This window comes from Aedes albopictus, chromosome 1 (assembly GCF_035046485.1).
Source record: "Aedes albopictus strain Foshan chromosome 1, AalbF5, whole genome shotgun sequence".
Classification (NCBI taxonomy): domain Eukaryota; kingdom Metazoa; phylum Arthropoda; class Insecta; order Diptera; family Culicidae; genus Aedes; species Aedes albopictus.
The window spans coordinates 67,480,369-67,496,479 of record NC_085136.1 but is presented as its reverse complement, the minus strand read 5'-3'; the positions used below and the strand labels follow the sequence as shown (position 1 = coordinate 67,496,479).

The window sequence follows — 16,111 nt, the reverse complement described above, 5'->3', positions numbered from 1 at the left end:
CCTGTGAAAAATCGAGCAGTCTTGTCCGATTTCTCGCTTCGTATCGACGTTTCTGAATGGATTCGAGCGAAAATAGTTACTCAGGATTGCTCAGAGTTGCTCCGGATTGCACAGTGTCTCGCCCCTAGATGAAAGCATCATCAGCCAGGGCGACTACGGCCAAGCCTGGGCCGTGCTAGCAGAACGATATGAGAATATGCGAGTAATCGTTGAATCACACATTCGGGGACTGCTGAATTTGAAGAAAATGACTGCAGAATCGCATAAGGAGCTCCGACGACTGCTCGATGAGTCAACTCGACATGTGGAAAGTCTGCGATTCTTGAAGCAGGAGCTATCCGGGGTGTCAGAGCATATCATTGTCTATGTAATCACCAATGCTCTGGACAAATCAACGCGCAAGGCTTAGGAGTCGACTCAAAAGCGAGGAGAGCTGCCTCGATACAACGCAACCATCGCTTTCTTGAAGAACAGATGTCAAATTCTCGAAAATTGCGAACCTATAACACCGACAGCGACCGTTTCAACGCAGCAGGCGAACAAGCAAAAAATCATCATTCCTCCTTTGAAGTTCCCAGCACAAAAAAGCTACGCTGCAACAACAAGTCCTGCCGGTCTAGCAGAGTCCTGCGAATTTTGCAGTGGCGCACATTTGAACTTCCAGTGTCCCACAATGAAAAACATTCCGGTTTCCCAGAAGCTGGAAAAGGTTCGAGCCGCTAACGTGTGCTTTAATTGTCTTCGGAAGGGCCACCGGTGTGGCAACTGCCCTTCAAATAATACGTGCCGTAAGTGTCAAAGGCGTCACCATACCATTTTGCACGAGGATAACGCGGAGGAATCCAGCCATAATGGAAAGCCAATCACCATGTGCTCTATGCCGGAATGTCAATCGGAAGACAATGCTGTCCAGGAACCGACGCAAGATGTTTCGGACATGCCAGTATCTACAACGTGCTCCTTCAGTTGCCACCAGTCAACAAAAAACGTTCTTTTGTTGACAGCTGTGGTTCACGTTATTGACACGAAGGACCAACACCATGATTGCCGTGTGCTTCTCGACAGTGGCTCGCAGGTGAATTTCGTTACGGAAGAAATGGCCAACATCCTTGGATTTCCGAAGCAGCCAGCCAACGTACCAATTACCGGAATCAACGCATTGAAGACTCTTGCCCGAGAGAAAATGTTCGTCAAGCTTCGATCCAAGCATGGATCTTTCTTCGCTAACATCGAATGTCTAATTACACCCAAGGTAACAGGTGCAATCCCAACTGCTAAATTGGACATCACACGATTGCCTATTCCTGATCACATCGAACTCGCTGACCCAACATTCCACATTCCGGGAAAAATCGATTTGCTAGTGGGAGCAGAACTTTTCTTGGATCTTTTGAAACCTGGTCAACTCGTTATTGCAGAAAACATGCCGCAGCTGAGAGACACTCACCTAGGGTGGGTGGTTGCAGGTACAATCAATATTCCACATTCATCCGAAGAACCAGTACAGCATTCAAATCTCGCTTCCATCAACGTTGTGGAGAATATGATTCGCAAATTCTGGGAAATCGAAGAGGTACCTAACGTTTCGCCATTGTCAGCCGAGGAACAGTCTTGTGAAGATCATTTCAGGTCAACCACTCGGCGGGATGAAAATGGGCGGTTCGTAGTGAATCTACCTCTGAAGGATAATTGCGACGAAGTTGACGATTGCAGAGCTTTAGCGTTGAAAAGATTTCTTATGCTAGAAAAGCGATTGACACGGGACCCAGAGCTTCGTATGCAGTATGTAGACTTTGTTAGAGATTACGAAGCTCTTGGACATTGCAATGAAGTGCAGGAAGCCGATGATACGCCGAACCAAACTGTGCACTATATGCCACACCACGCTGTTCTTCGACCATCCAGTTCGAGCACCAAGTGCCGCGTGGTGTTTGATGCCAGCGCGAAATCATCATCGAAGCCGTCACTGAATGATGTTTTGAGGATTGGCCCCACTGTCCAAAGAGATTTGTTCTCCATCATGTTGGGGTTCAGATGCCATGTCATTGCATTCTCGGCGGACATTACTAAAATGCATCGCCAAATACTCGTGGCACCCAAGGATACTTGCTACCAACGGATTTTTTGGAGAGAGCAGCCTTCGGACCGTTTGAGAGTTCTGGAGTTAAAGACGGTCACCTATGGGACGGCATCTGCACCGTTCCAAGCCACTCGATGTCTGGTGCAGTTGGCTGAAGACGAGTCAACCAACTTCTCCATCGGATCCCGCATCGTAAAAGAGGATTGCTACGTCGATGATGTCTTGTCTGGCGCTAACACTGTTGAAGAAGCCATAAAATGTCAGTACGAACTGAAGGCAGTGCTCGCTGGAGGATGCTTCCCCATTCATAAATGGTGCTCCAACTCACCGGAATTCCTGGAAACAATACCCCCCGAAGAACGCGAAGGGCACCTGACATTGCAAGAATATGGTGCAAATGAAGCCATCAAGGTATTGGGTCTACTTTGGGATCCGAGCAGTGACCAACTTCTCATCGCCCACCACCATAATTCAACCCAAGATGAACCACCCACAAAGCGAGCCATCTATTCGCAGATAGCACGGCTATTTGATCCCCTTGGCCTGTTCTCCCCATTTATTGTCATAGGCAAACTTCTTATGCAGCAGCTTTGGAAGACCAATACCGGATGGGATGAAGTCGTGAACGAACGTTTGCAACAACAGTGGTGCTCCTTCAAAAGGGCACTGCCGCAACTAAATCTCATCCAAGTTCCACGTTGCATCCAATCACCAGAAGCTGTAGCCTTTGAACTGCATGGATTCGCCGATTCGTCGACAGTGGCCTACGGTGCCTGCCTATACATTCGTAGTGTTTTCTCCGATGGGTCAGCCACTGTTTGTCTTCTCACCAGCAAATCTAAGGTTGCGCCATTGCACGAGCTGTCCATTCCAAGGAAGGAGTTGTGCGCCGCTTTGTTATTGGCCCGTCTACTTGATAAGGTGTGTCCTGCCCTGCCTATGACGTTCCAGAATATAGTGCTTTGGTCCGATAGCACAATCGTTCTGGCCTGGATGAAAAAGCCATTAGATCGTCTACATATTTTCGTGCGCAACCGCGTCGCGGAAATTCACGACAGAACCAGAGAATACAAGTGGTGTTATGTTCGTTCGGAGTACAATCCCGCAGATGTAGTATCCAGAGGACAACTACCGGATGAATTGAAATGCAACAGTCCTTGGTGGAACGGTCCGGCATTTCTCAGCACGACGAGCTACGAAGTGGATGAACCAGAAGAAGTTCCCGAAGAATCGCTTCCGGAGATGAAGGATGTAATCGTGATGTCAGCCATACAATACGAACCGTTTCCGCTGTTTTCCAAGTACAACAACTTCCGCAAGATACAACGTGTCATCGCTTATGTTTTGCGGTTTGTCAGCAACTGTCGAAAGAAAACCCCATCAGAGCGCATCACATCAGTTCAACTGATGTGGCAATCTTCAAAACAGTGCAACAAGTTCACCTGATGGATGAAATCCAGCGCCTTCGTTCCAATAAACCTTGCAAGATAATTGGAAGTCTGCGTCCTTTCATCGAGGACGGGCTTCTTCGAGTCGGAGGCCGGCTCGCTAACTCCAAGCTACCTTATGCGTCGAAACATCCCATCATTCTGCCACATCAGGATCATGTGGTAAAGATGTTCCTAAGGACCATGCACGTCGAATTGCTCCATCCTGGTCAGGCAGCGCTCATCAACTTTATACGCCAGCGCTATTGGCTATTGAATGCCCGGTCAACAGTGAGACAAGTGACACGGAAGTGCGTAAAGTGTTTTCGTGTCAATCCCCAAGCATCCGCTCAATTAATGGGAAATCTACCTCGAGCCCGAATAGTACCATCTCCACCATTCGCTGTAACTGGCGTAGACTACGCCGGTCCATTTCTTGTGAGACAGGGAACCTATCGTCCGAAGCTTGTCAAGGCGTATGTGGCGGTGTATGTTTGTATGACGACAAAGGCAATACATCTTGAGATTGTCTCGGATTTGACATCTGATGCATTTCTGGCTTCACTGAGAAGATTCATCAGCCGCAGAGGACTCGTCCAACAGCTGCATTCAGATAATGCCACCAATTTTAAGGGAGCAAATCACGAGATGCACCGGCTCTACTGTCTTTTCAAGGACCAACAGGCACTCGACCAGCTACATCAGTACTGTGAACCACGGGAGATTGAATGGCATTTTATCCCGCCCGACGCCCCAGAGTTCGGTGGGCTCTGGGAGGCCGCCGTAAAGTCGGCCAAATTGCATCTGAAGAGGGTTTTAGGCAACGCGAAGCTGACCTTCGAAGAATTTGCCACCCTGTTAACCGAAATCGAAGCAGTGTTAAATTCAAGGCCGTTGTTCAGCATTTCAACCTATCCAGAAGATGTTCAGGTTATAACTCCAGCGCATTACTTGATTGGTCGTCCTCTTACTGCGCCCGCTGAACCGTCGTTGGAAACCATCAAGGTTAGTCGTCTCAGCCGTTGGCAGCATTTGCAGCTAATGCGCGAGCAGTTTTGGCGCACTTGGAGTAAGGATTATTTAAATTCGTTGCAACCACGTAAGAAGAATCGCAGGATGATGCCAAATCTACGATCCGGCATGATTGTTCTCGTGCACGACAAAACACTGCCACCTCTGAAATGGAAGATGGGAAGAATCAGTGCTGTTTATCCAGATGAAGAAGGACTGGTGCGAGTTGTAGATGTTTTCGTCGATGGATCCACTTTCCGTCGACCAATATCCAAGTTATCCGTTCTGCCTATTGAGGACAATGACTGTGGGGATTCTGACGAGTTAGTTGCAACGTCGTAGTTACAACGGGGGGAGTATGTTCCATCGGTCACTGTTCATCGACGCGTTGGAGCGCCCCTTGAAGATGCAGCCGATCATAACCATAGCATTAGTTCATTCATTATTCATGATCAGTTTTTCTCGAACCACGAAGGTGTACACAAGTAATAAATAAAGTTCTGTTTTAGAAGTGTATCTTCGTGTTTGATTCGTGGCATCCACGATTTCTTGGCAAATCTGTCAGCCAAAGGGTGTCCGGCCTAGTTCCCACGGAACCCCAGCGAGTTTACGTTGGACTCAGCTCCGAACATCCGATCCCGCCGCCAAGCGGTATCCAGCAAAGGTCCCACCGAAACCCCAGCGAGTTTACGGTGGACTCAGCTCCGAACCTCCACTGCAAGCCAGCTTAGACCCAAGGAAAATCGAGCAAATTCCTCCGGTCTTCGCCCTCCAAGAAATACCCTATGTTCCCCAGACGGAACAGGAGGGATACCCGGAACTGGTTACGGCACTACCGGCTGTCCCTGATGTGGTCCTAACCCATTTCTTTTATAACCAGTCATCAGGTTATCAGGAAAGCTATTATTTGTTGTATCGCATGCATAATTTTGGTACTCTTTTATATTTGACCACATCCGTCGAGACCTAGGGGCAAGACACTGTGAAATCCGGAGCAACTCTGAGCAATCCTGAGTAACTCTTTTTGTTCGAATCCATTCAGAAACGTCTCTACGAAGCGGAAAATCGGGCAAGACTGCTCGATTTTTCACTGGTATCAGGCAACACTTCAGGAAAACCAGAGTGATCCAGAGAAATCCTGAGGAATTCTGAGCAACACTTCGATAACAGAGTTACTCTCGCTGTATCTGTCCTGCCCCTAGGTCGAGACCCCCGGAACCAATTCCGGACAACTACCGGTTCAGATATGGTCTGATACTGCTTTCCTGCTAACCGTTCATCAGGTTATCAATAATGCCGCTGTTTGATGTGTCGTATGTATGGGTTTGGTTCACTTTTATATTTGGCCACATCCGTCGGGACCCCCGGAACCAGTTCCGGAACACTGCTGGTTCAGATATGGTCGGCTATTGTTTTCCTGCTAACCGTTCATCAGGTTATAGAAAATGCCGCTGTTTGATGTGTCGCATGCATGGGTTTGGTACTCTTTTATATTTGGCCACTTCCGGTGGGACATCCGGAACCGGTTCCGGAACACAACCGGTTCAGATCTGGTCTGAGAATGTTTTACTGCTAACCGTTCATCGGATTATCGAAAAAGCCGCTGTTTTATGTGTCTCATGCATGAGTTATGATCAATTTGATATTTGGCCACTTCCGGCGGGACACCCAGAACCGGTTCCGGAACACTACTGGTTCAGATATGGTCTGAGACTATTTTTCCGCTTACCGTTCATCAGATAATCGTAAATGCCGTGGTTTGATGGGTCGCATGCATGGGTTTGGTGCATTTTCATGTCTGGCCCCTTCCAGGGGTACCGGTTCCGGAACACCTAAATGGCCATAACTCCGGAACGGCTAGACCGATCCGAACCATTTTCAATAGGAAACAATGGGACCAGATGCCGCGTCGAATGAGCCGTCGATCGTTAAAATCGGTTGATATTTACTATCTAAAAGTGAGGTGACCTTTTTTGTACATACACACACACACATACATACACACACACACACATACACACACACAGACATCATCTCAGCTCGTCGAGCTGAGTCGATTGGTATATGAAACTTGCCCCTCTGGGGGCTCTATCGAAATTTCATTTTTGGAGTGAACATATAGCCTTTCGGTACACCTTGGTGTAGGGTAAGAAATCAAACTTTGAACTAGTCAAATTGTAATCTTAATTTGAACCATTTTGAAATTCATTAAAAAGACGTACTTTTTAGGCAAATATTGTCCCGAAAAAGATGTCAAACAGCTTTCCGTAATATAACCTGATAACATGGACTTTAAAAGCATTGAAAAAGGCTTTTTTGTCATGGAAAACAGGCAATTGCAAAATCACTGTGATTTCACCCATTTACCCCCAGAGAAAGCACATTTTCGGTGCACTCGTACAGCTCATGCATTGTATCACACGCAATATGTGAACACGTTAAATGAAAGCTTATTTATCGTAGAATCGACCAATTGAATAATATTCCGCATTATTTGTCATAAAATTATCAAATTTAAGTAATTCTTACTTGGAGAATGTTATCTTAAGTTGAACCATTTGTAATCTAAATTTGAACTAGTAAACGGGGGCGAGCTTCCAGTGTTGACCAGCAGACTGCGCTAGTGGTTGTTTTGTTTACTCCTGGGGGATGAAAAATTCCAAATTTAGTTTCCAAGTTCCTGAAGAGTTTAGAACATTCTCAGTTGAAATTCCACTGCCTAATGAAAAATAGTTATGGGAATTAGCAAATCCATGTGTTTTTCTATTGTTCAGCACGAAATTGGCTGTTGTGGGAGTAGTTCAAATTAAGATTAAAATTGGTTCAAATTATGATTACGATGGTTCAAATTAAGATTAAAATCATTGTTCACGAATAATCGAATTTTTCAATGAAATTCGGTGCAAATAAAAACTTTTTACCACTTAACAGAAAGCTTATACCCGTGGCTTTCATGTATATAAGATTTTGCCGCAGTAAATTATTTCCATGTGGGAGAAAAAAACACTCAAAATTTGCGCTACTTCGGAAAGCCACAATTTGGTTCAACTTTTGATTACCTACCCTACGAGAAAGGCAAAACATCAATTCTAGAATTTAGCTGTTCTTTGTGGATCTTTTGATTATTTTTTGAGATAGAACATGCTCAAAAAACTTCTACAACGACCTTTCGGTAGCTAAAAACTAGAAAAACCTATTTGCGAAAAGTGATCGCAAATAACAGTAGTTGTTGTATTAATGGACATGAATTTAAATAGATCGAATACAGTACTCACCACCACCGTTTCGAATCCCACCAAGCCGAGCTGCTTCAGCTTCATCGCGAACCCGCCGGTAACTCGGTTCTGATCCCGCACGTAGCAATTCCATCCACCGGCAACGACTGCAATCAACCGCAGATTCCCATCCGCGGCGTCATCCTTCAGCAGCTGCTCCCTGCTCAAAATATCCCCCGAGTACTGCTCCGGACAGCGAGCGGCCACATCCAGGAACTGCTTCCGGCCTTGGTCCCACAGGAGGATCACGTCCGGTCGCTGGAAGTGCGGCAGCAGATGTATTATGTGTGCGAATTGATGGCGGCTTTGGAAGGCGCTTTGGATTTCCAGCAGCATCCGGTCCGATTTGGTCAGCCGGTATTCCCGACTGGGAACGTAGTCCTGGGTCAACTTGGCCACCACCTTGAAGGGTTTTTGCGGGAAGTAGTTCCCGGTGTAGTTGGCGTTTTTTAGGTTGATTCTTAGGAAGGCGTCCAGAGATATGACTTCGCGGCCTGCGCCGGCAACGTTCCGACCATAGGTCATGAACAGGAAGCGCTTCTCGAAGGCGGCCGTTATGAGAGGTTCGCTGTAGATCTCCTTAAGGGTCATGAAATTGAGCAGGGAGAGGTAGCTCTTTGGATATTGGGTTATCTCCTGGATGCGGTTGGGCAGTTCTTCAATGATGGCCTTCAGCAGTGCAATGTCTTTTTGATCTGGGATGGTCAGGTTGAAATGGCCAATGATGAAAGCGATCCGCTCCATGTCCTTCAACCGCAGGAGTTGGATATCTTTGGTGAATCGTTCGATGATAACCTCGAGACTCGCTTGATGGCACAGATGGATGTCCGAACCAAGTAGAGCCAGATGCAAGCAACAAAAGAGGGACATCCTCGGAATCTCCGGGATTAAGGCCGTTAGAAGGCGCTCCATAGACGGAGCATGGGGTATCTTTGAAGAGTAGCGTAAAAGTTTCAAAATTGCCGCCAGGCTGATGTCCTTGACGTCCTTCGAGCTGTGGATCGTAAATTGATAGATCCGCTCGATCAACTCCACGCTTCGGACGGGCGTGGCCGTTTTGAAGAATCCCATGCAAAGGATTGCGATGTCGTCGATTTCAAAATCGAAAAAGTTGTCCTTCAAGTTGAACTCAATGTCGATCATATTTTCCACCGGCGTCCTCGTAAGATTGATGTAAAACACGGCCCGAACCAGCTGATCTCTCGGGAGCTTCCTCAACCTGGTGCTGATCTTCCACATTGCCTTCCCAACAAACTTCCCTATCTTAGCCACCTTCAAGGGATACCACTGATCCGCCATGTACAACAGCTTCTCCGTGTTCCACTTCGGTACCCTCGCCAGACACACCCGATCCGCTGCGTTCCACAGCTCCATGAAGTTTCTCGCATCCACCGCCGGCGTTTCCGGTCCAATCAGTGCCAACAGATGCAGCACCTCGACAATCTCCTCGTCCGTCAATTCCACCATCCGTCCGACCATCGCTTCCACGAATCCGTCGAATCTCTCATCGGAAACACACATGCCCTCCTGCTTGCAAATGTCCGCCACCCGATGAAACCAATCCAGAACTTCCCGCGTCGAGTACGCCTTCCAGTCGCTCACTTCCCCAAAGTCCACTGGCTTTCCAACCACCATCGCTCGCTGGGCGAGCGAGTGCACCCCAATCCCTGCCGCCACCGACACTTGCTGCTGCTGCTGCAGAATGCCATGGGCATAGTCGTTTTCCGTGTCGGAAAACTTTTTGGCTCCGATCGTGCCGGAAGTGTGCAACCAGGATTTCGCGGAAACACGACCGCCATCGCAACCTTTCAAGCGATTCACGAGAGGCACCCGGATCCGTTGGGAAAGAACACGAACTAGAGCTGGGGGGAACATATTGTGGTGCACACTTTATCACAGACTTTTACGCGAACCGATCACCATAATAATTCCCTTGGCCTTGCGGGGATTTGCAATTTTTGGGAACTTGTTACGTTACGGAACACTCCTTCGCCGCGCTCGCCGTCGCACAAGTAACGAATGAACGGAATCAAAACAAACAGTGTGCTGACAATTCGAAACATACACACACACACGTAAACTCGAACGCACGTGGCGCGGCGTGCACGCACACACACACGTGCATGCACAACCCTTCAGAAACCACCAGCTGGAAACAGCTGGTTGGCGCAGCGTGTGATTCCGGGATTTTCGACAGAAGTTTTTCCGGGAATCCAGGAAAAAGTTTGCAAATAGGGAAGATTCATTTATTACGTCCATCGTTTTTCGGGATTTCTAGACCCCCCCCCCCTCTGTCACGCTATTTTCCTATACCTAATACACGTACACTGAACCAGCACACCCTCTCAAAATCAACTGAAAACCAATATGCTCACGCCCCTTGACGATTGTCAGTCGGGTTTCGGATGACGATCATTCGGTCTGGCTCGCACTGGATGACAAGCAGTCGTATGCGCATCATTCGATTTTTGTAGGAACTGCTAGTCGCAAAGTGAATGTTAATCTAATCAGTGTCGAAGGGCAATAAGACGCAACTTGGATGCCATGAAATTTACTTTGTGGATGATGTACAGTAATTTTTGGAATTCATTAGATTTGTTCTTTTCATTCAATTCAAAAAAAAAATTTAACTCAAATAATTTTCTTTTGGTATTACTGGTATCACTGTATTAAATAATTAAATGAAAATAGGAGCAACCGTTTAAACTTATTCTCAGGTCATTTGTAGATTGGTTTGCCAAGCTTATGTTTAACAAATTGATTAGCATTGGCCAACGTCGTGAAGAGCTGCGTAGCCCCAAAAGTGATAGTGATAATTATGGTCACTTCCCGGCAATCCAAATTGAATTGAATTGTGAGCGATGTGAATTGCAGAGCCCCGTTCGTGGACTTGGACCTAGGGGCGAGACACTGTGCAATCCGGAGCAACTCTGAGCAATCCTGAGTAACTATTTTCGCTCGAATCCATTCAGAAACGTCGATACGAAGCGAGAAATCGGACAAGACTGCTCGATTTTTCACAGCTATCAGGCAACCCTTCGGGCAAACCAGAGTGATCCAGAGCTATCCAGAGGAATTCTGAGCAACACTTCGATAACAGAGTTACTCTCGCTGTATCTGTCTTGCCCCTAGGAGTGGATATAAAAGTAGGTAATAAAATGAAAATTGTGTTTAAAGTTATTGTGGAAATTCCAGAATTTGCAAATGTTTTTCAGCTTTTATGATGATGGAATCAGGGGCAACAGCTATGAAGGTGCGAGCAAGAACACGTGTCAGGATGAAACCTGAAGGTCCAAGTCTATAGACTTGGACCTTCAGGTTTCATCCTGACACGTGTTCTTGCTCGCACCTTCATAGCTGTTGCCCCTGATTCCATCATCATAAAAGCTGAAAAACATTTGCAAATTCTGGAATTTCCACAATAACTTTAAACACAATTTTCATTTTATTACCTACTTTTATATCCACTCCTAGGGGCAAGACAGATACAGCGAGAGTAACTCTGTTATCGAAGTGTTGCTCAGAATTCCTCTGGATAGCTCTGGATCACTCTGGTTTGCCCGAAGGGTTGCCTGATAGCTGTGAAAAATCGAGCAGTCTTGTCCGATTTCTCGCTTCGTATCGACGTTTCTGAATGGATTCGAGCGAAAATAGTTACTCAGGATTGCTCAGAGTTGCTCCGGATTGCACAGTGTCTCGCCCCTAGGCAGTCCGGTGTCCTCAAGATCTCACAGAAGGCACAAGTGGACAGGATTCTTCAACGCTTCGGGATGATTGACTGCAATGCTACGAAAACACCAATGGAGAAAGGTTTACAACTGAACCGCCTTGGACAACCTACTCAAGAACCGTACCGGGAATTGCTCAAAAGTTTAATGTACGTAATGCTTTGTGTTCGTCCCGATATTTGTTTTTCCATAGGCTACATGGGTCGGTACCAACAAGCTCCTACCGATGACCATTGGAATTGTTTGAAACGGATCATTCGATACCTAAAAGGAACCTCCGAGATGACCCTGGAATTCAAGAAGAACAATTCAGACGTTCCCCTGGAAGGATTTGCTGATTCTGACTGGGCGTATGACACAGAGGACCGAAAGTCAGTGAGTGGCTTCACTTTCAAGGTACAGTAGAAATTCGATAAGTGCAACATGTTTACGTTTCAGTTACCGAATGAAATTCGCTAACTGCAACGGCTGACAGCTGTCAAACAGTTATCAATTGCTGTTGGACGCAGCCAGAATGCACTCAAAAACATCGCAATGCAGCTGTAGTGCATCCGAAAAACATCGCAACTCAGTTGACGTTTTGTTTTTGACAGATAGTGGTGCGATAGCTGCAAAATTGTTGCACTTAGCGGACTTGCAGTTAAAAAGCATTGCAGTAAAACCGTTTGCACCAAGCGAACGTCTACTGTATTCGGATCAACTGTATCGTGGTCCAGCAAAAAGCAAGCAACGGTGGCTGTCTCATCAAGCGAAGCAGAATACATAGCTCTGAGCGGTGCAACAGCTGAAGCTCTTTGGTTATTTGGATTACTGGAAGATATGAAGATTACCCGTCCTGGAACAATCGTGGCTGTATAGGAATGGCCACTAACCCAGGGGGTGAGAAACTCGGCACACTTCATTTTGTGCCAATGTGCCGGCGATGTGCCGAAGTGTGCCGCCGTACTGGCAGTCATGCTGTCAGTTGACTTGAAACTTTTTATATAACTGGCAACTACGCGTTTGTTTTGGTTTTCGTTTTGTGTTCCATAAATGTTTTGTGATGCGGCCTGTATCCATTTTGTGGCTGAGAAAATGATGGTGGATGCCAGTGGATTCCGTACGTGATTCCGTACCAGAGTCCTTCATAATTGCCCAGAACTCGCGGCTAGAATCTATACGGAAAACTTACGATGCGGAAAGTTGGCCTTCGTCGTGAACCGGAAAGCTTTTCTGGGAAACCAGTTTCATAACCACCGCTGCTGTCTTGGGTGCTACCGGCTTTCAGGAAGGTAAGATTTGTGCATTCGTCAATATTGCATGATTGCGTTTAACGATTCTTTAATTTTTTAGATTCAAATACCATACCAAGAACAGCGACATCGCAGTCAACCATCCCCCAAACCAAAGAACTAGGTACATAAATTTGCACCGCACGCAGTCACCGACCGCATCCTGAAGCAATAACTGATGTTCCTGAAACGCTCCGGCTGCAGCTATTGTTTCGAAGAGAGACTAACGACCAACCATCCCAGTAGTACCTATATGGCTCGCACAACCAACTGGCCCACCTGAAGTACCAGCTAAACTACTACCTGATCTGGATTTATGGAATCGCTGCCGATAAACGGATCAATGTGACCTTCCGGGGAAGGAATTCACTCATGCATTATGGAAAGCTTCGAGTGTCATTTCTTGAACATTTCTCTCCATTTTATATGGATGTTGGACATATAATGACTAAATTGTCGAGATATAATAAATACAGTTTAATGTGTTAATATTTGTCAATCAAAGAGTATTACTTTTATTATATAATAAGCAATAAAGCATGTGAATATTGCATACAAATTACTACGAAAAATAAATTTCATGCACGTATATTTCGATTAAACTTACGTCGAGTTTGTACGTGTTTTATTTGAAGAGATTTTGTGTAGTATTTACTTGCTTCATTGTTCATTATTCAATTCGTTATTCAATAAATCTATTATGTTATCCTAGGGGCAAGACAGATACAGCGAGAGTAACTCTGTTATCGAAGTGTTGCTCAGAATAGGTGAATTTGACACAAACTTTTTTTACACGGAGACATCTAGCGAGAATAAGATGAACTAATGAAAAAAGTGGCCGCGTTGATTTCGCTGCAGCTCAGCGAACGCGATTCGGAATTTTCACGGAAAGTTCTCATTGTTCCCGCGAAGTGACCGGAATAAAAATGGAACCTGCCGAAAGAAAACAAAATTCTCTTTCCTCTGGTGAGTAAATTTTGGGACTAATGAAGAGGAAACATCTTTATTTTACATCAAGAAGAATATCCCCCCGTTGAGGTTATTGTTTTGTTTACAGAAAACGAGCGGAATGATTCCAGAGATGTTGACATCAGTTTGGGAGACATACTGGATTATGTCGGTGATTCCATCAGACCGCTTCGAGAAGGCCAGACCGTTTTTCAGTCGGGTCATGTTGTATGCATCGGGTATACTAAGTCAGCTGCGCATTTGGAAATAAGCGGATTTGTGCTTCAGAGCTCCCATCCGGGAGATGTCCCACACGAGGTGGATCTTCAAATCTGGCCCGATTATCGCCAGTGGGTACTACGATGCTCATGTAAGGCAGGAACTGCTAGATGTAAGCATATAATCGCATGCTTGCTCCACCTTGAAAAGTAAGTACTAAAACAACAGATTCATTATTGATTGCATTTAAAATGTAATAAAATCCCTCGTAGAGCTGGAGCAGTGGAGTATTTGACGTGTACGAGCTCCCGGCAAGCATGGGGAATAAGTAAGGCTGAGAAAACGCATTTGTGGAAAGCAAAGCGGATTATGGATCTGTGTTGCGTCCGGAAACCATCCACACCTGTTGAGGTTGACATTTCTAAGAAGGCTGAACTCCTTAGAGAATCGTTTCGGCGTATTTTGGAAGGTAAATATGTGAAAGTTTTTATAAATATGTATCATATCGTAAACTCTGGCGAATAGAAACACCTCCCTGTATACTTAGCATTGCTGAAATCGCAATTAAGTTAGTTGGAGGGGGGTCAGTTACGGCTTAATTCATACGCAATTAATTACTAATTAAATACTTAGGTACACTCTTTATCAAAAGTTTGGAGCAACCCCTCATTTATTTATTAAGTAGAGATAAAACTGAATCAAAAATATTTCTGCATAATACACGGTTCGTGGCTGCCGTTCTTTATCCTCGGTTACGCCCGATGCTCGCCAAGTCACGCTCCATCTGATCCGCCCATCGTGCTCTCTACGTCTTCTTGTACATGGTGCATTTGGTGTGGGTGTATTCCGCCAGGAATTGCTCCAAGAATAACTCCACGGATTCTTCTAGGAAGTCTTCCTAGGACTCCTTTTGGAATGCATTCAGGGATTCCTCCATAAATTCCTTCAGGTATTTTCCTCAAATAGGGGTAGGCGGGGCAATATGGACACCCGGGCCAGAATGGACACCCTCAAAATTTAAAATATGCTAACTTTTTCGAACTTTTAATGAATGGAGAATATAGTCCATTTGTCTAAAACGTAGTTTCAGGAAAGAAACATTCGAAATTAAAATTATACTTGATTTTACACGAAAAAGTTGTGTCCTCCGTTTTTTGTGCATGGAAATTATAATTTTCACACCATCTAAAATAAGATTTAGTGATGAATTTATTGCAGGTCGATTAAAACCTGATATTTCTAGAACACATGCAAGTAGTTTTGCTGTATCTACATGCTTAACATGTTCATATTTTCTTCTTTATTATATCAAAAATCAAGTTTGGAAATATCTTCTGCTGCCGGGGCAAAATGGACACCCACCTTTTTGAAAGGAGCGGCAAGGGAAAAATATAACCTAAATCACAAACCAACCAAATTCTTCGATTTCAGTATATTTTCGGTTAAATGTTCACTATAATAGACATAGGGTGAAACAAATTGGTCAAAAAGCGACAGCAGTGGAAAACAGTTGTTCTAGGCACAGCTGTACATGCCGACAAAAACGAAGCTTTATCCAAAACAGCCTGAATTTAAATTAACTGAAAAAAATGAACTACTTCGGCGTATTATTCATCCATAATAGTTGTTTTGTAATGAAATGACTTTATAGGTGTAAATAATGTACGAAATTCGTAAAAGTCTCATGGTGTCCATGTTGCCCCGTATGATTGAAGACGGTCATGAAAAACTAACATTTTTCATAACATTTTTTGAAGGGGATAAATCATTTTTCTTCGTGAGAATTCTTATGCAATAGATGCTAAATAGACTATAAAAGGATACATGTATCAAAAAACTAAACTTGTTTGACATCTTGCCAGGTAAAATTTGCAAAAAACCTTAGGGTGTCCATATTGCCCCGCCTACCCCTACCACCAAGGATTCCTTCAGGGATAACTTGAAGAATTCCGAAAGGAATTTCTGCAGGAGTTCTTCCAAGGTTCCATCGGGAATGCCTACAGGGATTCCTCCTGAAAATCTTTCAAGAATTCCCGTGCCTCCACAGATTTCACCAGAAATTGCTCAAGGAATTCCTCCACGGATTCCTGCAGAAATTCTTCCATGCATTCCTCCAAGAATTGAGGGATTTCACCAGAGATTCCTCTTACAA

At 45.1% G+C, this 16,111-nt stretch overlaps 1 long non-coding RNA gene and 1 other non-coding gene across 2 annotated transcripts in view; one reads left to right on the top strand and one right to left on the bottom strand.

The window, feature by feature from the left end:
- Positions 1–9,829, bottom strand: part of LOC109414681 (uncharacterized) — a 52,009-nt gene extending 42,180 nt beyond the window's left edge. Inside the window, exon 1 of the transcript XR_003892298.2 lies at positions 7,794–9,829. This is a non-coding gene — a transcript (uncharacterized LOC109414681). The remainder of the gene's footprint in view (positions 1–7,793) is intronic.
- Positions 9,830–11,910: 2,081 nt separating this feature from the next.
- LOC134285079 (uncharacterized) lies at positions 11,911–13,354 on the top strand. Its single transcript, XR_009996127.1, has 2 exons — positions 11,911–12,792; positions 12,854–13,354. It is a non-coding gene; the product is annotated as an uncharacterized LOC134285079 (long non-coding RNA).
- Positions 13,355–16,111: the final 2,757 nt, after the last annotated feature.